The 19,379-nt window shown below is 55.8% G+C and overlaps 1 long non-coding RNA gene across 1 annotated transcript; it reads left to right on the top strand.

Moving 5' to 3' along the window:
* The first annotated feature begins 8,080 nt into the window (after positions 1-8,080).
* LOC144382515 (uncharacterized) lies at positions 8,081-9,932 on the top strand. Its single transcript, XR_013449528.1, has 2 exons — positions 8,081-8,214; positions 8,474-9,932. It is a non-coding gene; the product is annotated as an uncharacterized LOC144382515 (long non-coding RNA).
* The last annotated feature ends 9,447 nt before the right edge of the window (positions 9,933-19,379 follow it).

Below are 19,379 nucleotides of genomic sequence, written 5' to 3'. Positions count from 1 at the left end.
TACCCTGATTATGTCTTGCCAGGCCTTTCTGGCTTGCCAGGTCTCTGTGGATAGGTCTGACGTTATTCTGATGTTCTTCCCTCTGTACATAAGGAATCTCTTCCCCCTAACTGCCCTTAAGATGGTTTCCTTGGTTCTAAGATTTGCAAGTTTTACTATTACATGCCGGGGTGTTGGCCTGTTTTCCTTGATCTTAGGAGGGGTCCTCTCTGCCTCTAGGACTCGAATGTTTGTTTCATTCCCCAGATTAGGGAAGTTCTCAGCTACGATTTGCTCAAATACCTCTTCTAGTCCTCTCTCTCTCTCCACTCCCTCCGGGATTCCAATTATTCTGACATTGGAATGCCTCATGGTGTCTCTTAATTCTCTGATTCTATTTTCATGGATTCTGAGTTGTTTTTCCCTGGCCTCCTCTTTTCCCTTTTTATCTATTATATTGTCTTCCAGGTCACTTATTCTCTCTTCTGCCTCAGTTACCCTAGCTGTTAGATTATCTAGATTGGATTGGATCTCATTGATAGCATTTTTAAGTTCTGCCAATTCCCCTTTTATTTCTGCCCTTAGAGACTCTATGTTGCCATTAATTGATTTCTCCATTCTAGCCATTGTCTTCACAATTGCTAGCCTGAATTCCATCTCCGACATCTTGGTTATATCTGCATCCATTTGTAAATCTGCAGCATAAGTCATAATCTCTGAGTCTTTTCTGTTTTGGGGGCTCCTCCTCCTAGTCATTCTGTTGATGGGTGGTTGAGGGAATGTATAGAGTCCAAATTATTGACCAGAACCCAAGCAAGATGCACCTGTTTTCTTGGGACTTAGGGTTGCTGGCCTCTTGTTTTCCCAGCCTGTCTTCTGCGGGAGGGGCCTGCCGCGCTGTTACTCAGGCAACCCTGTTTGGGTGGAGTTGCCCTGCGCCCCTGTGGCGGGGGATGGGCTCAGCGGGAATCAGTCTTTGGGGCTTTTGTTCTCTGGCGCCTTTCCCTGGCGGCTTTCCGCGTCTCTTCCGCGAGTCAGAGCAGAAGAGACCGTTTCCAACCCTCTGCCTCAGAGCAGAGAGACCGCAGTCTGTTCTTCAGTGAGCTCTCCAGGCCACACCGTCTCCGTTTCTGTCTGTGCTGCTATAAACTGCAGCGGCCTGGGTTGTGCGCCCCTCCGCAGCGCCCCCAGTCCTGCCTCCAGGTCGGGGCACGTCTCTGCCCTTTGTGCTTCTAAAACCGCCAGCCACTCCCAGTTCGTGCCCGCGCCTCCGCCGCTTGGGGTCTCCACCCCCGGGGGTTGCAGTTCACCGGTGGGACCCCGGCGCACCGGGTTTCCATCTCGGAGGCTGCAGTTCGCGTGCGCCCGACCCCGCCGGTCTGGTTTTCCACCCCGGGGGCTGCCCTAAAGTCCTTTCCCGACGCTCCCGGTCTGCGAGTCTGTGCCCGTCTGCAGCGCGCGAGGCTGTCACTCACCGGTGGTGTAGGATCCCCATGGCCAGGCTCCCTCCTGCCGCCGTTTATCCTCCGATATCTGCCCGCAGGATCACGGCTCTCCGCTTTGTACCTCACAACCAACCTCCTGCGATATTCTGTTTGTAGTGATCCAGATCTTCTTACATCTCAGGCTGGTTTCGTGGGTGCTCAGAGGGGTCTGGTAGATAGCCAGCTCAATTCTGGGGACCAGTTGAAATAGGGTCCCCTACTCCTCCGCCATCTTTCCCCCTCCCCCTGAATGATTGTTTTAATAAGAGCCACATTTTCTGTTTCTTACTTCATCCAAGGCCATCTGCTTATGTGTAACAAGTTAAATAAGAACAAAGGAGAAAACACTAAGATCTCCAGAACTGTGAATTCTGGGGTCAGCTTGAGAATCTTTTATTGTCTGTAATGTTTGGTTTGAGCGCACCAGCCCCTCCGAGCTGCAGGGATTCTAGGGAATTTCTGGAATCACAGGACATTTGTAAACAGAGACATTACTCATTAGAAAATGAGCTGTGCAAGGCATTGAGATTCTTTTTTTAACAAAATTACTTACGGTCAGTAAATGTATGCTTTCTCTTCAATTTGATCTAACTGGAGACATAATGGGAAATTACAGAGTTTCCTCCATAAATGTCTGAGTTGGAAGATTATGTAAGAAAGAAATGAAGGAAGAAAGGATGAGAGAGAGGGAAATGGACAAAATGTTATGCTGATGGTTGAATGTTGAATTTCATCTTATTTAAATAATCTCTGACTCTCTTGCTCACTGCCGCACTGCCCCTGACCCTCTGTCCCTCTTTGGGATCAGCACCTTCTGCAGATCTGAGAGCTGTCAGGCCTTCCTCCTGTCCTGAGTAGGCGTCCAGCTTCCTCAAGCTCATGCTCTCGTCCAGCTTCTGGGCATTTCCTCCCCGGCAGCCTGAGGGCTGAGCCTCCTCTCTCCTGAGTTCCCCCCTTTCTAAAGCAGGTGCTGGTTAACCCTCAGCTACCCCACGTCCCTGCCCTGCCAAAGCCCGCCGAGTACTGCAGTCCCCTCTCCCGGGACAATAGCTGGGGGGTGAGACCCAGAACTGCTCAGACCCCAGTGACCAAACAGCAGTGCTGGGAGGGAGGAGCTCTGGGCAAGGGGAGGGGAGGGGGAGGGCAGGGGGAGGGGAGGGCTGTAGGGCAGCTCCTTGTAGGGGAGGCACTGGGCTGGGGGAGAGGGAAGTTGGCTCCAGGTCTAGTTCTGCCCTGGGGGCTCCAGGACAGGTTTACCCCCGAGGGAGCCCGTCCTCTGTGAAAGGTCCCCTCAAAGGCCCTCCAGCTGTGACATCCTGGGTTTGGGAGTCTCCTGTGTGGCACCAAACTTTGCATATTTCCACAGGAGATGAGCCTTGGGTATGTTGACCTAGGGTGGGAACCAGGTCATACAGGACAGAGTTTTTCTGTCCTTAATTCATAAGGGAGCCACCAGGCTCATTTATAACAGAAATGCTCATTCCAATACGAAGTGATATTATTTTCCCTTATCAATGTTGCGAAGGGCAGAAAGTTGGGTCACCGTGTGTTGGTGGGAAACCTAAGCATTACTGGGAGGAGAGCAGCGGGGGTCGCTCTCGGGAGGGCGATGAGCAAGGTCTGTCAGAGGCTGAGATGGACCTGCCTTTGGTCCATTAGACCCACCCAGGGGTTATCCCAGTGTCTACACACCGTGTGTGCTGTCTACACAACCATGTGTGACGCATATACATGCACATCTGGCATGCATGCACTCACATGTGACTTACATGTCCTGTATGTGATGTCTGTGCCCCCCCAGATGACCTTTATAAGTCCCTGTGTGCACAGAATCCACCCAAAGCTGCTCAGGGCAACAGTGTTTGCAGGGACAAGATGAATATACTTGTCACACGAGGAGGGAACTAGAGCCCCACTTGGGCCGTGAGCGGCTGTTAAATGAGACACTTCCACGAGTGTAGACCCTGCGGACTGTTGGCCGAGGCTGCCCTCCGTCCCTCCCCATGGGGGTCTCCCCATGGGGCCGCCCACTACACGGCGGCGGGCTTCATCAGAGTGAGCAGGAGACAGAGTGAGCGCAAGACCCTGTCACACCCTTGTAGGACGTGCTGTCCCTGAGGGCCGTCCATCACGTTGGCGGCATTCTGCTCCTTAGAGTGAGTCCCTGGGGGTGGCCCCCAGTCCAGGGACAGAGCTTGCACGGCCTGTGGGCAGGAGGGGTCTCTGCAGCCCCGTGAGAAGCTGCCTCCTGCAGAGATGCACTCGGTGTGGACCGAAAATGTGCTCGTGCTTCGGATCCCAGGTCTCCTGACATCCATGCTCTCACCGTTAGGGCTCAGGACAGTGGAGGGGAGCAAGTTCACGTGACCTGTTCAAGGGACGCTCCCCGGGGACCAGGAGGGATTCCAGCCTCGCCTCAGGTTCATGGCACTGTCCTGCCTTCCAAGACTCAAGGGGAGCACATGGGATGGATTTCATGAAGAAGATGGGTTCTAGGGTTTTCTCCTTTATTCCTAGTGAAAACCACTCACGTTTTCTGTGTCCTATGTCCTAGGCGTCTACAGTGCTGTGACCCAGAGTTCTGGAGCCCTAGGTTCTGGAGTTGAGGATTCTGGAGTCCCTGTTTCTCTGAAGGGGACTCAAGGAGCTTCTGTGTGGTTTCATGTGATCGGAAGTCCAGAATTACCTCCAGAGGTGGGGCTGGAGAAGATTTCATGGGGCATTGTATCCGGGTCAAACTACATAGTCATGCTGCACGTGTTTCCTGGGAGAGATGTTCCAGAATGGGTCAACTTCCAGGACAAGTTCGAGAAGAGGGTCCATGTGCTCAACATAACGACCCTGAGGATTGACAACCTGACCCTTGAGGACAGTGGGCGGTACCGGGCTCGAGAGTCCTACAGGAGAGGAAGACAGCATGACCAGGATTTCCACCTGAGGGTCTACGGTACGTGGCGGCCCCTCCCCCAGTCCCACAGCTGACCTCCTTCCTCTGTCCCTGGGAGTGTCCATGCGCCCCGCTTGCAGGATTCCTTCCCGACCCCAGCCTTCAGACACGATCTTCTCCCCTCAAATTAGATGCCGTGTGTCCATCACAAATGCAGGCAGAGCTGAGACTCACACGAGGGATAAGTCACTTTGGTGCTTCAGGAATGGAACAGGGAATGGGGGGGAAATGGGGATTTTGCCGTAACCCTCACTGTGCCCACGGGACTCAGGGTACTCAGTGTGACTATTAGCTGTCCAGGGCTGCCGTAGCCGGTGACTGACCCCATGGCTGACCACACCACCACCTGCGCGTCCTCCTGGGCTGTGGGGCAGGAGTCAGACCCCAGAGCCTCTGCCATGAGGTCCAGGTGTCGGCAGGGCTGTGCTCCTCTCTGGAGGCCCGGGGAGAATCCATTTCTGTTCCTGTCCCCCCTTCTAGTGGCGCCCGCATCCCCTGGCTCGTGGCCCCTTCCTCCCCCTTCACAGCCGGCACTGGTGGGATGAGTCCCTCTGACGCTGCGTCCTCCCACCTCGTCTCCTGCCTCCTTCCACTTGCTAGGACCCCGTGATCACATGGGGCCTGTCCGGGGATTCCAGACCAGCTCTAGTTTAGGGTCAGCTGGTTCGCAGCTTCAGTTTCCCGTTGCCATGGAACCTAAGACACCTGTAGGTTCTGAGGGTCAGCACGTGGCCATGGTTGGGGGACACTGGTCACCTAGCAGGATCCGGAATCCTGTGTGTGGTTCTCCCTGTCCCTGTCCCCTCGTCCTTCTCAGCTCCAGCCCGAGGCCAGCTCACTCTCAGACTCCACGGGTCCAGCTCTGAACCTCCACTGATGTAGGAGAAGGTCACAGGACAACCCTTCCTCAGACACTCAGTGAACAGCTCTCTCTCCCTGCCCCCCCTCTGCACAGGGAGACGTCCTGCTCCCAAGAGAGTGGCCTTTGCAGCCTCAGGTCTGGGAGATCCCCAAGACTGTCAGTCTCTCCCTTTTCTTTGTGTGTGGACCCCAAGTTCAGGGCATGTTCTAACCACACTCAGGGAGGCCATTCGTAGGGGCCACCACTGTGTCCCCAACCCCAGTCTCTCCTGGTGGGAGGCTGGGCTGATCTCTGGGCTCCCAGATCTGGCCAGTACCCTAATGCACCAGGGCCTGTGCTGTCCCGGGCACCATCCAAGTAGGAGAAGCAGGTCCAGGGTCTGGACAAGGACAAATCCTTCTGTCCCACACTTGTACTTCTTGTAGGGGACACATTACTTTCTTGGATTAATGGGTTCCAGGTAGGTGACGCCAGCATTATTTTCTCATGGGAGATTTTTAAGAATTGTTCACTCTAGTAAATTATATAGAGCCGAACTCAGTGGCTCCCATCCTTATTGTCACGTGCTGTATATTTGGGTCATTTCTGAGTTATCTGTAAACTGCGGTCACCATCCTTAGGGGGAGGAAGCCAGAGCTTCAGGGAGATACCGCAGGAGAAAGCATGAGCTGGGATGTTCTCCATTCACGTGCAGCTCTGTCCTCTTGTCCCTCCCACCCCAGAGCCCGCACCCCTTCCCCAGATCCGGGCCATGGTTTTGTCCCTCACACCAGGCTGGTGCAACGTCACAGTGGAGTGTGACACCACGGGAACCAGGGAGGACCTGACTGTGTCCTGGGAGAGTGAGGATCTCCCCAAGGAGCTGGAGCAGAGACCCTCCCCAGGACCAGCCCCCAACCCCTGGACCCTGGCTGTGAACCTGCCCCTGAGCCAGCCCAGGTCCAGCCTCACCTGTGTGGTCAGCAACCAGGTGGACCAGAAAACTGCCACCCAGGACCTGGGGGACGTCTGTGGCCACGGTGAGTGCATCCTGCCAGAGGGGAGGGGCTCTCCGGGAGCTCAGGCAGCCCTGGGTGAGGGTTCTCCGCTTGTGTCCCCCCATGTTTATGTCACCACCTGCCTCCTGGTCCCTCTGTCCAAGACTCTGGCAGGTACATCCACCCTGCTTCTGTCCTTTGGGTTCACTCCGGTGCTGCTCTCCACCCCTCACCCTGCTGGTCCAGGCAGCACCCAGCAGGTACCTCTCCCCACCCTCATCCATCATTCCCTGTGTGTCCAGGGTGGTTCTCAGGAGAAGCGAGTTGGGGTGTCACTGGTCTGTGCCATCTGAGGGGTCTGAGCCAGTGAATCAGGATTCAGGGCTCGGGGCTCCTCTGCCCGTTTCTGGTCTGACGGACACACTTCACACCCACCTGCTTGCCTGCATTCCCGGCTGGGTCCTGCTGTCCTCAGCTTCCAGCCTCGGCTCAGGCCCCTCCCTCTGCCCTCAGCCCTTCCAAGTCAGGAGTCCTCCACTCCCCCACTTATTCCCGTCTAGGGACCCCTTCCCTGCAGCTGGCTCGGGGGGCCTGTGACCCGAGCAGTCCCACAGGGCCGCGTGCTGGGTGCAGTTCCAGCATGAAGAGAGTTTGCACAGGGGTCCTCAGCCTGGATGGCTCAGGGCCCTGCAGGAGCTGCCGCTGTCCTGCCCTCACACCTCGTCTCCTCTAAGGAGCGGTCAGTGACCCCACACTGACAGCTGATGCTCTGGCCCAGGATCAGTCTCCTCTGCAGCCTGAACCCCTGGAGGGCAGGGGCCATGTCTGCTTCTACTTTGAATGCCTGTCCCACCCTCAGCCTCAGGCAGTTGGCTCACAGTCAGTGTGTCCCTGAATGAATGAATGACCTGGTTCCCCGTGTGCCCCCTCACCCCTCCACCCCCTCCTCCAGTTGCTGGGGGACCTGCTGCCTCAGCATCCCTGATCCCAGAGGAAGCTCATGGCTCAGTGACCCACTGGACCCTCTGGAAAGAGGCTCCTGCCTCCCTCTCATCCTCCTACCCGGCTCCTCCCTGCCTGGTCCCTCTCCTGCCTATCCCAGGGGCTGCTGGATGCTCCCAGGGCTGGAGAGTTGACCCAGACATTCCTGTTCATGGCTCTCCTTCCTGAATGCCGCACCCACCCTGAATATCAGGGAATCTCCTACTCCTCCCTCGAGACAAGGTTTCCCCATCACCTCCTCCAGGAGGCCCTCCCTGAGGACCTGGGTACAAGCTATAAAGCTCTCGTGCCCTGGCATGGCTCTGGCTGGCTGCCTCTGGCATGTTCTCAGCCCTCCCCCCGCTGAGGAGCTCCTCAAGGGCGGGCACCATGTCCTGTTCCTCTCAGCACCTCGGCCCCAAGCAGGAGCTCAGGAACCGGCTGAGTGAAAGCACCTGCCATGCTCCTCCCTCTGGGGCTTCTGACCAGGTCCCTTCAGACGTCTCCATGTGCCTGGCAATGGGCGTCCTCAGTTCTCTGTGTCTTAACCTTCTTCAGTCTGTCTGTGTGACAGAAACAGATCCACCAGGACAGGCTGGTGCTGCCCTCCTGGGAGGCATCCTGGGGGCCATTGTGGTCGTGCTGCTGATCCTCGGAGCTGGACTATATCTTTGGAAGAGACGTGGGAAGAAGGAGAACTTGAAGCCTGGGAGAGGCAGGTTGCACTTTCCCTCCCCCACTGGACCCTGGACACCCTCTCTCCTGCATTTTGCGGCTCAGGGCATGTCCCTGCAGGTGGCTGCCTGGTGTGGCCTTGGCCGTGGGGGTCATGGAGTGGGGGAGGGTCCAGGTGGCCAGGCTCAGACTCAAGCTCCATCTGTGTATGACTCAGGAGCAGGATCGCAGAAGGAGCACGGGGACCCGGATGGTGGCATCCACTATGCAGAACTGAGCCAGCAGGAGGCTGGAGATAACAGGGACAAGGTGAGGCTGGGAGAGGAGGCAGCCTGGGTTCTCCCAAGTCCCTCTGTGCCTGGGTGTGTGCCTGTCAATCCCAGTCATCTGCAGGTTCTGCCCTCCATGCCTCTGTAACCCTTTCCAGACAAGGCAGTATTAACTAAGAAAATTCTCCTGGGCTCCATGCAGTGCTGGGCGCTGGGGCAGGTCTTGTCAGCAGCACTGGGTCTGTGTGGGTCCCTCTGGGGTGTCTGTGTCCCTCAGGAACCCTCTGTCTGCATTCCAGGGTAGGGGTGCACCACATCTAGAAGAGGAGACCTCTCTCACTACCGTCCACAGTGAGGTCCGCAGGCCAGGCCAGGCCATGAGCATGATTTAACGGGAAGAAGCAGGAGAATCCCGCCCTCCGGGGACACCTGTCTTGTGAGCCTGATGCCCGAAGCTCTGGTCCTGCCTTTTCCCCCTCTCACTGCTCTGAGCAGGGACTGCGTGGATCCAACTATCAGCTATTTCTATGCTAAATCGTTCTGCACAAGTTCCCCATGAGACCCAATATCCTGCCTCAACCAATCTTGGACACCAGCCAGCGTCAGTCATGTGCTGAGAGCTGTTCACAGACGATGTGAATCCGTAATCGTCAGCACTGGCTGAGGGCTGGCCCGGTGACACGCACTCTCTGACCATTCTGCCCGCTCCTAACGCACCGGGTCCTCGTGGACTGTCTGTGAGGTGGGGATCGTTGTGCCCACTTTACAGATCATTAGAGGGAGCCAGAAAGGCTGACTCTCCAGGCCACACAGCCGGGAGCCCCGGAGTCAGGACTCAGCCCAGGGAATGTGCTCCAGGGCCCGTCTCTCCAGCCCTCGGCTGTCCTGTGTCCTGGCAAACCTCCTTCTGTCCTGTCCTGTTGGTCAATGGCCCAGCCTCCCATTGCTCAGGAAAAAGCAGAAGTTCTAGTTCCTGACAGTTAGCGTTAACTGACTGCATTGGTAGACACCTGTGTCCCTCTCTCTCCTGTCCCCATGGAAGACGGTGAGCTCCTCGGGGCTCAGTGAGGACTTTTCCCTGCACTTCAAGGCCCTTCTCTGGGGACCTGTCCTCTCCTGCATTCCTGTCTCTGGCTCGTCCCCGTGACCCTGCTGCTCCTTCCCTGCAGCCCTCAGCTGGTCTCCGTGCTGCCCCTGCTCCACACCTGAGCCCCCACCTTGACCTCACCTTATGGGGACCCCTAGAGAGCCAGGAAGTGACCCCCACGTGACACCATTGATGCCCCTTTCCTGCGCCAACACCCTCTGCCCTCGGGTCCCTGACGGCCACTCTCCTGGACCCCCCGGCCCACCTGCCACCCTCCCAGACTCCTCAGCCGTCCCTTCAGGGCTGCTCTTCGTTCACAGGGCGGTGAGTCCGACGGTCTGGGCAGGACCCTTCCCATCCCCTGTGTCCTTCTCTCTCTGGGGCCCCTGCTCCAGGGATTCAGTGACCAGTCACACCGCTGATGCCCAGGCCTGCCTCCCCGCCCCACGCCCTCTGCTCAGCCCCACCCCTGCCCTCCAGCCCCATTGGCCACATCCCTGCCCCTGTGCCCTCCTCCACCCTCTCCTCCTGCGGTCACAGACCCCACTTCCCTTTCTGTAATACCAGGACCTGGTGAGAAAGAGCAGGAGCTCCTCTCCCACAGGAAGGAAAGCAGAAGCAATTATTACCCATGTAATCAGACAATAAATGTGCACATGTTGTTTGTGGGAGAGGTGTGAGCAGTTCACTTGAGCCCAAGAAAAATACTATAGGGTCACCTCTTGGTATGGGACACATTTTCTCTCCTTCCATGCTCTACCACCATTTCCCCAGGTGACGAAGAAGCCTGCGGTTTGCCCGAATTAGTAATTCAAGCAAGACAAAAGTAGGTCTCAATTGTCCCTTCCTCTCCAGTTCCAGTGGAAACAGGTCGATCCCCTGAGATCAGAGGAAAGCAGAGAAGCTTATCATCCCTAAAACCTCAGCGTCTGCACGGGCACACACACACACATGCACACGCACACACACACACACACACATGCACACACACACACACACACCAGCCTCCAGCCAGGCAGCTATGTGTGGGTCAGAACTAGGTCTGTCCCACAAACATGCAGATCACAATATGAAGGAGGACTCTAAGTGTCTGAGAACACTGTCAGCATCTGGACAGCTGGCAGAGCAGGGCCGTGTCTCTGAATCGTGCAGCCCATTTCTGAGCTCAGCTCCTTTCCCTCCAGGGTCCCTACAGCTCACCCTTGCTGGTGGGTGGGGAGCAGGGAAAAACCATTTCCTGGACACCGGGGTGCGGTAACTCCAGCAGGTGGTGGGTGATGTTGTCATTACCACACTGCACACGGTCGGTGACAGATGTTTGACGTGATTCCTATTCTCAGTCTAGACCAGACAGTGGGGGGTGAGGGCTGGAGGTGAGAACACGAGGCCACGGTAGCCCCCACAGAGCCTCACGGGGCTCCCTGGCTCCCGCGCCCTGTCCCACCCTCTCACCCTTTTTGTGGGGCTGGACTAGATGCCTCTCCAGGTCTGCAGACCACTCAGGAGCCTCAGGGTGCTCCCCACGACCCGGAGCACAAACGTCTAAATCTGTGTTCAAGTCCTAACTGGTGTAATGACGGGGGCCTTCCCTCCCTGTTGGCCTTATATCCTGCGGTCTTGGTGAACTCACCAGTCCTAGGAATTTTGTGTAGAATCCCTGGGATTTTCTGTCAGACAAACATATAAACAATGTCTATGATAAACACAGGTGTTCTCTTTCCCCTTTCCGAACTATGTATTATTTTATTTCCTTTTCTTGTCTTATTGCACTGACCAGACTTCCAGGAGAATGTGGAATAGCAGTGCTGAGAACAAACAGCCTTACCTCCTTCCCAATATTAAGGGAAAAGCTTTCAGTTTTCACCACTAAGTATGATATTAACTGTAGGGATGTTTGTAAATATGCTTTATTAGATTCATCAGTTACATTTTCTCTGCTCTTCTCTTTCTGATTTCCTTTCTTTGAATTGCTTGAATTTTGTTGCTCTTACTTTCCTAGATTCATAAGGTAAATGCTTAAATCATTAATATGAAGCATTTCTTCTTTTGTAATATCTGCCTCTCATTATATATATTACCATATAAGCACTGAGTGAGCTTCTTTTCACACATTTTTATATCTTGTATTTTTCATTTCCATTCACTTCAAATATTTAACAGTTTACCTCAAGACTTCCTCTTTGACCTGTGGATTATATAGAAGTCTTTAATTTCTAAGTGGGAATTTTCCTGTTATCTTTCTGTTATTAATTTCTACTCTAATTCTATTAACGTCAGAGAAAATATATTATTGCACATCTTTAAAAATTCTCCAGCTTTGTATTATGACCCAGGACAGGACATTATCTTGGGGAAGTTCCCGTGTGTACTTGAAAGGAATGTGTAGTCTGCTGCTGGGGTTGAATGTTCTCTAAATGTCAGTGAGATTGAATGGGTTCGTGCTCATGTTTATTGTCTGTTTTCTTGCTGATTTTCCATCCATTAGCTCCACTCTGGGGAGAGGACACTCTGGGCAAGAAGGTAACACCTGAAATCGGTATTGTTCATCAGAGCAGATTTTCGTTGTAGAAGTTTTTTGGGAAAATGCTGTTTACAACAGTAAAAGGCCGGCTGGGAAGGAGAGAAAGGCTGACAGACACTGACAGGCATGTGCCCAGTGGCTGTGGTCCAGCTGCAGCATGGCTCTTCATTTGCCACACAGCCAGAGGTAGGGGACACTGGAGGTGCAAGTCCCTGAGAAGGCACTGGACACGTGGTCTCCGAGTGGTCCAGCCCTGACCGTCCACGTTAGAGGGTTGTGGGAAGGGAAACTGAGTGGCTCCATGATGCAGAAGACAAAATCCAGGTGGATGGGACCTGAGATGTCCATAAATCTCTGAGTGGATCTCGTTCCTTCTACTGCGTCCCCATCCAGCTGGAGTGGAGAGGGACCCAGGTGTCTCTGGCCCCTCTAGTCTCTCTGCCATCTCGCTGCCATCCAAACTTCCACATTCAGGGGCATTAGTGGGATAGACCAGACCCTGGGTCCTGGTCGACTGTCCTCCAGGGGAGACTCTCCAAGACTGTAGAGTCCCTGCTTTCCTGATTTCTTTGGCAAAAGTGAGCAGATAGAACTTGTGAGAGGAACGGTCTCTCCTCTTCTTGCTTCCCTTTCTCAGCTGCTCCCTGTGCTGCTCACAAATGCTGTTTGTGCTCACGGGCGTCCTTAGTTTCAGTGTATTTTCTCCCTCACTAGTCTGCAGGCAGCCTGAGGGCAGAAGCTTCACCTTGTTCTCTGCCCCATCACCTGTGACTCGGACAGAGCTGCTTCCTGGTAGCTGTTCAGTAATTGTTGGTGGGAGATGAGAAGCATTTGCTCAGAAATCATTTGTCCCTCGTCTGGGCTGCTAGGGGAGCCCACCCAAGCCCCCACATCAGACCATGTGAAGTAATGTCATTGTCCCTGCAGACGACCTACTCTGAGCTGCCCACGTGGTTCTGCCCAGAGAAGCTCCAGGGTCTCCTGTGTCGGACCCGCTCAGTGTGCATCCAGCCATGGGAACTCAGCTGTGCTGTGATCATAGCTGCTAGGATCATGTCTCACTCCGTCTGCCCTCGTGCTGATCTCCCATCAGGGATTCCATCATGTCAATGTGACCAAGTGAGAAGGAAGTAGCAGGTACACCAGATGTCCCTGCACACACAGAAGCATCAGAAATGGATTATAAATCCCGTGAAAATCAAGAGTCCCAACATCATAGTATAGTTCCTAGTGGGTCCAATCATTTGGGGGAACATCATATCCCTTCAAAGTTACTTAAGGTCTTGGTTATCTAAAGTTCCAGGTTTAAATATTTATTCTTCTGTATCATTGTTTGTCATCCACATTTTATATAATCAACATGGTTTATTCTCATCACAGAAAGACTTATTTTTCAACTCTGTATGCCTGAAGTTCATCAGGCAGAGTGAGTCCAGTGGGGTGTCGAAGGATTCAATGGAAGGAGGGGCCCTGGGGGGCACATGTTGACCTGGTAACAGTGCCTGGGAGGGAGTAGGGAGGAATAGGTGTGACCAAGGTCTGGGTCCCACAGTTGTGGACTCCCTGTGGGGCAGCCGGTTCCCCTCCCAGACCCTGATGTTCCAGGTTAGCCTCCTCCTGGGTGAGTGGCAGTTCAGTGGGGGGCTCAGGGGTGGGTGTGACTGGGGGGTCAGGGGGGACCAAGAAGCAAGTGTGAGGGAGGCAAGTGAGCAGTGGGGGTTTGCGGGTATCCACATACTGATGTCTCCAGAGTCCTGAAAGATTGAGGGAGAGGAAGGGGGAACTAGGGACTTTCTGGGATGCCCTCAAATTCCCCAGGACAGGAAAATCACCCTCAAACCTCTCTTAGGAAAGGCAGTTCTTTGCCCTGCTCTGGGGGCCGAGGCTGAGATCATCAGTAGCTCAGTCTCACTTTCCAGAGTCCTGCTTTGTCCCCGGAGCTGTGTCTACAATCTCAGACCCTTGGGTGCACCCCCTCCGCACCCCCCAGCCTGCTTGTGTCCCCAGCTCCCAGGCTGAGGAGGGCGTGTGTGAGTGAGGGCCAGGACAGCCTCCCGTGGCCCCCGCAGTAGGGACAGCTGAGCTGTGGCACCGTCGCAGAGGGGGGTGGGGCCGGGGAAGGGGACCTTCCCTTCTTATCTGCCTGTGACCTTTCCGTGTGGTTCCAGCTGTTCCCAGGCTCTGGTGGGGGAAGGGGGTCCCCTGCAGGCGGCCCCATGTGCACCAGGCTCCCACGTGGTGGCCTGGACCCGCCCTTGTCCCCAGAGCTCCTCATGGTGCGGAGAGGGGCTGAACTGTGCCGTCAGACCCACTGGGTGTCTCGTTCTGCTTCTGCCGGAAGCTTTTGGACAAATTGTGCATATGCTGAGACACTGGCTTTACCTTTCTGAGCTCTGTGTCCTTCACCCGTCAAACGGACAGAATAATCCCTCACCCGAGGTGTTATTTGGAGATGAATGAAACAGCACCCTTTCCAGCCAGAGCCTGCCACGGGGACGCAGGTCACTCCTGCGTGTGATGTTGCTCATTTCTCACTCGAGGAGAAACCGGCCAGTAGTCCCAGGAAAAGAAGGAAAAGGGTGTTGTTCCATTTTGTCCTTGTTCCCTAACTGACAGTTTCCCCGTGATGCACTGGAACAGGGTTCCCTTTGGGGCCGGAGGGGGTCGTGGCAGCAGAGAGATCACACGCTCTCCTGTGCTCCCACCCCTCTGCCCTCCGCACGGACGTGGACGCTGAGGGCACCTTTATAAAAGCTCAGGCCCCCTCGCCCATCACGGAGAGAAGTCGAGCCACCATCGTCGCTACACGAGCAAAGGGCGTGAGCACCGGACGCGCAGAGAAGAGACAGATCAGGCGCACGAGCCCGAAAGATGGTCGTCCTCACAGCTCAGCGCACGAATGCAAACGGACCATTCTGCTCACCCTATTTGCCTGTCAAACGAACCCACTTGTGTCTGTGGTGTTGAGAGTCCTGAGTGCGGTGACGGGGTGGGGACAGGCTTTCTCCTGTCTCCCCGGCAGCTGATTAAGGAGGAAGAGCTCCTGGCGGTCGCTGTGACGTGTCAGAGACCCTGAACCATTTCACACGTTGACACCGTGTCCTTGGTCATTCCCCATCTCGGGTTGAAGCCAGGGAAGACCCCATCATGCTGAGGAAGATCCTGCACAGACGTTCATTTTGTTCTCCTCACAGGGGTGAGAACATGGAGCCACCGAGAGGGCAGGGCCCCGACAGGCACGGTTCAGCATTCGGGTGGGGACGATGTTCGCGCTGGTGGAGAGGGTGGGCTGGTGACGCAGAGGACAAGGACTTGGTCAGAGGATGGACTGGATGAAGCAGGTGTGGAGCACCTGGTCAGTGACCCAGCTGTCCCAGGGATGGAACAGCCGAGGTCGGGTCCCTCCTCGCCCACCGTGTGCTCTGCAGGGACAGAGAGGTGGGAGGGCCAAGGGGGGCCAGACCCCGCTCAGCACCAGGCCCTGCGACCTGTGTTGGGATCTGGGGTCTCCAGCAGCCCCACTCAGCAGACGTCCGCCCTGGTTGTGTGTGTGAGGAGCCCGAGGCTCAGAGAGCCCAGTGACCAGGCCTGAGCTCAGAACTACTGGGAGCACACAGGGTCCGGCAGCCCCAAGCCCCCGTCCTGCTGGGGACACAGAGAGCCGGGGACCCCGCTGCTGCCCTCACTGTCCTCCCCTGCCCCCCATGCACCGGCCTCGGGCCCCCCAGTTCAGGGGTTGGGGAGCTGCTGCTATTTGAAAGAAATTACTCTTCTCTCTCAACAGTCCCTCTGCTCTACCCTGGCCTCTGGGAACATGATGACATTTGTGTTTCTCAACTGGGAGACAGCTGCCCCCCCCCAGGGTCCCCCCCCATCTGAATCTCTTTCCTCTTCTACCCACAAATGCTGGGGTTCCTGATTCGGGTCCCGGAGGCTGTGGGGTGGGTGAGCCGGCAGGGAGCCCATCTGGGGTTCTTCTTGGAGACGCAGGTGCATCCAGGCTGCTCCTCCGTGTCCCCAGAGCTCTGCCACTGTTGAGCCCGCACAGCGTCTGTCCCCGACCTCAGAGAGCTGTGAGCTGGCAGCGTGAGGTCGGCCCCGGAAGCCATCTGTGCCCCCAACACACCCGTGTGTGTGTGTGTGTGTGTGTGTGTGTGTGTGTTCTGGGCTGCCCAGCAACCACGGGGGCCGAAGCATCAGGAATTTCACTACGGAAATGAGTGGATGGTATTCAGCAGCCATCACATTCTGCACAGGAAAATCCAGAAGGAAGTCTTTAGACTCTGTGTATATGGTAAGGTGAACCCCAGTCAGGATCCAACAACCGCTTTATCTCAAGTACATGACCGAAACAGGTTTTTAAAAAAAATCAAATCTTCGGGGCGCCTGGGTGGCTCAGTCGTTAAGCGTCTGCCTTCGGCTCAGGTCATGATCCCAGGGCCCTGGGATCGAGCCCCGCATCGGGCTCCCTGCTCGGCGGGAAGCCTGCTTCTCCCTCTCCCACTCCCCTGCTTGTGTTCCCTCTCTCACTGTGTCTCTCTCTGTCAAATAAATAAATAAGATCTTTAAAAAAAAATCAAATCGTCTTTAGGAGTATTCGCATCTTTTTTGATGCCCTAACCTTAAAAGTAAACTTTTAAAGATGTCCTCTTAGAAAAAGTAGCTAAAATGTCATAAAAAGTATAAAAAGCACATGAAATGGGGGAGGGGCAGGAAGCCATCCAAAAGGATAACAAAGAACTATCTTCAATTGCAAATTATTGCAAAACTGATTATGAGAAGTACAGAATTATATCAGAAATGTTTTTAACCAGAAAAAGAAAAAAAAACTAAAATAAAAACTCTCAAGTGACCCAAAAGGTTGGCAAAACAAAACAAGAAACCAGATATCAGAACAGTGAGGAGCAACCCCAGGAGGGAGACCGAGGGTTAGAACTCGACATTGGGTAAAACCCTTTCCACCACTTGCCCTGCATCCACCAGGGGGACCACGGATGCAGCCCCGTCCTAGACCAAGTGGAGGACACAGAAGGACCACAGGCCCGGCCCCTGAAGCTCCTGGGCCAGCGAAGACCCCCAACCCCCCGGAGCAAAGAGCCGGAAAGACAGTGCAGGGGGAGCAGGACAAAGGGAGGAGAGGAGCAGAGCCCGGGGTGTCTGCCTGCCCGAGCTCTCTCCCATTGGTCCCCTGCTCCAGGCACCATGGCGGCCTCCTCCCTGGCTTCCCTGTCCTTGGTCTTCCCCTCCAAATCCCCCTCCACCTTACTGCTCTGTTACTGCTCTGTTGAGCTTTCAGAAATGCAGCATCCTCCTGTCCTTTCCCTGCCTACAGCCAACCTGCTCCCGCCCCTACTCCCCACAGGATCAATGGCACTCAGGAGAGGGAGTCTAACCCGCCCAGGATCTGGTCCCTGGCTGTCTGTCCAGCTGTGTTTCCAACACTGTCCTCCCTGTTCACCTGTGTTGCCCTTCACCGCACCTGGCTGCCCACTCTTTCCTCCTGCCCAGATGCTGGGGGCTCTCGGGGGGCTACCCATACCTCAGCCCTTGCCTGCATAGTGGGCAAATGTTCCTGTACCCAGTCCTGTCCTGGACCATCTTTCTCTGCCTTGCACTGGAGTTACTGGGTCTGGTCTACTCTTCACCTCACAGCCCCATTCCCGGCCCCACCCTCTGTGGCACCTGCCCGAGGTTGTACCCAGCTCCCGGCAGGCACTCAGCGGGTGTCCTTCAACTGGGTAGGTGTCAGCAATATGTAAAGGAAACCTACAGAAACACCTAAAGTTTCTCAAAGTTTTGGTTATTCAAGCCTGATTCATATTCCTTCACCTGTTGAAAAGAGCCTGTAACAAACATTCACATAAACCAACTGCCGAGCATATGCATACCGAAAAGCAGCTTTCTGAATGCCTGTGTGTGCTTCCTTACACTTTGTAACAGACTTTCCTTTTGATTTTATATTTAAATTAAATTTAAATTTAAATTAAATTCTGCACCCAGTACCTGAAGGGCCCGAGTGACGTCTGAGGACACAAGATGTAAAGTCTGTCCTTGGCCACCGGGGCCTGGATTTCCTATGGAGGCCCCAGACTCCCCCCCCAGCTGGTCTGGGACCCACAGTCTGGGAGGAGGGGTGTTGGCCCTGGGGCTGCTGTGCATGTTCATGATGCTCACGTGGTCTGGGACACGGCTCTGCCCACGGTCCTGGCATCCCGGTGGCCGAGCTCTCCTGGCCTTAACCCCGGTCAGCGTGGCCTGGCTCTGCCTCCCTCATGTGGGCTGTCCTGGCTTCTCCCCTCTCCCCTCTGGGCTTGTTCTCACTGGATGGCAGACCAGGACCTGGCTGCAGCTCAGTCCTGCTCTCACCCGGGTCTTCAGGCGCCTGTCCTCAGAGACCATCCTCTTAGGGCTTGGCCATGTGAGTCACCATCCCGACCCCACAGGGACCCTCTGGCCGGAATCAGAGAGCTGGACGGGGCCATGAGGTGCTGGGTTCTCCCTCCTCTGCCCTGTTTGCTCCCCTCCCCCAAGCTGAGCCCCCCCATCCCTGACCCCCTGGAGGCGTGTGGGGACAGACCGGGACACAACAAGATCCCCGGGCTCACCCCCTCCCCGTCCGTCGTTCCCACCAGGCTGCCACTACTGTAAACTTCCAAGCACGAGGAGCCTGTTTTCTCATCTGAAGTGAACTTCAAGGTCATTCCTGGCCAGCTGCTGACCCCCCTCGGAACTCGCTCCTGCAGACTCCGGAGCAGGACTCCCGCAGCGGGGAGCAGCCTGCCCTGCTTACAGCTGCCTGGGCCTCTGTCAGGAGCAGAGACCCGGCCACAGGGCCTGAGACGCCTGTCTGCCCCCGTCTGCAGCTCCGTCCCTTCCTGGTGGCCGCGTGCACCCAGCCCCCCGACGGGTCACCCTGCATGCCTCCTTCGAGCCTCCTTCCTGTGTGTTTCCCTGTCACCCTGAGCTGCTCTTGTTCCCTGGATGAAAGAAAATGCTCCGGAGCCTCTGCATGGAGGATCCTACCCCCTTCCCTGAAAGGATCTGTGCTGCTGCCTCCCGCTGGCCTGTGGGCTCCGCTAGGACGACGACTTAGCTTCCTGTCTCTGCTTCCCCGTGCTGCACACAGTAGGTGCTCCTGACCTGTGTGTGCAGGTGAGCTGAGGTGGGAAGGCTTCTTTGCCCCAAGTCTCTAGCGGCAGTTCGGTCCTCGGCCGCCAGGTGGCGCTGGGGCCTGCGCTCAGGGCCTGGAGGGAGGCTGCTCAGGGAGGCTTGGGGGGCACAGGTGCTGCCCAGGGGGGCGGGGCCGCGGAGCCTCTCCCTTCGCTCCCACACCCCCTACAGGGGCAGGTCGGGGTGGTCAGCGCCAGAGAGACTGGGATGGGCTGGCAGGTGGACAGGGGCCGGCGGTATAGACCTAAATGTGCAGCCAGGAGTCAGGGATTAGGAGCCCAACCTGGAAGGTAGAAGCCCAGGTGAGCAATCCGGGGTGAGGTCCTGATGTAGGAGGGGTGCAGACTCCGGGTTAGGGCGGGGGATCTGCAGTTCCACGACTGTACTTGGGTCGGGTCAGCCTTCTTTGGGGCTGAGAGTGGGGTGG

The sequence above is a fragment of the Halichoerus grypus genome, chromosome 7 (genome assembly GCF_964656455.1).
Source record: "Halichoerus grypus chromosome 7, mHalGry1.hap1.1, whole genome shotgun sequence".
Classification (NCBI taxonomy): domain Eukaryota; kingdom Metazoa; phylum Chordata; class Mammalia; order Carnivora; family Phocidae; genus Halichoerus; species Halichoerus grypus.
Note: the sequence above shows the minus strand (reverse complement) of the source record. Positions and strands in the feature narration are given on the sequence as shown.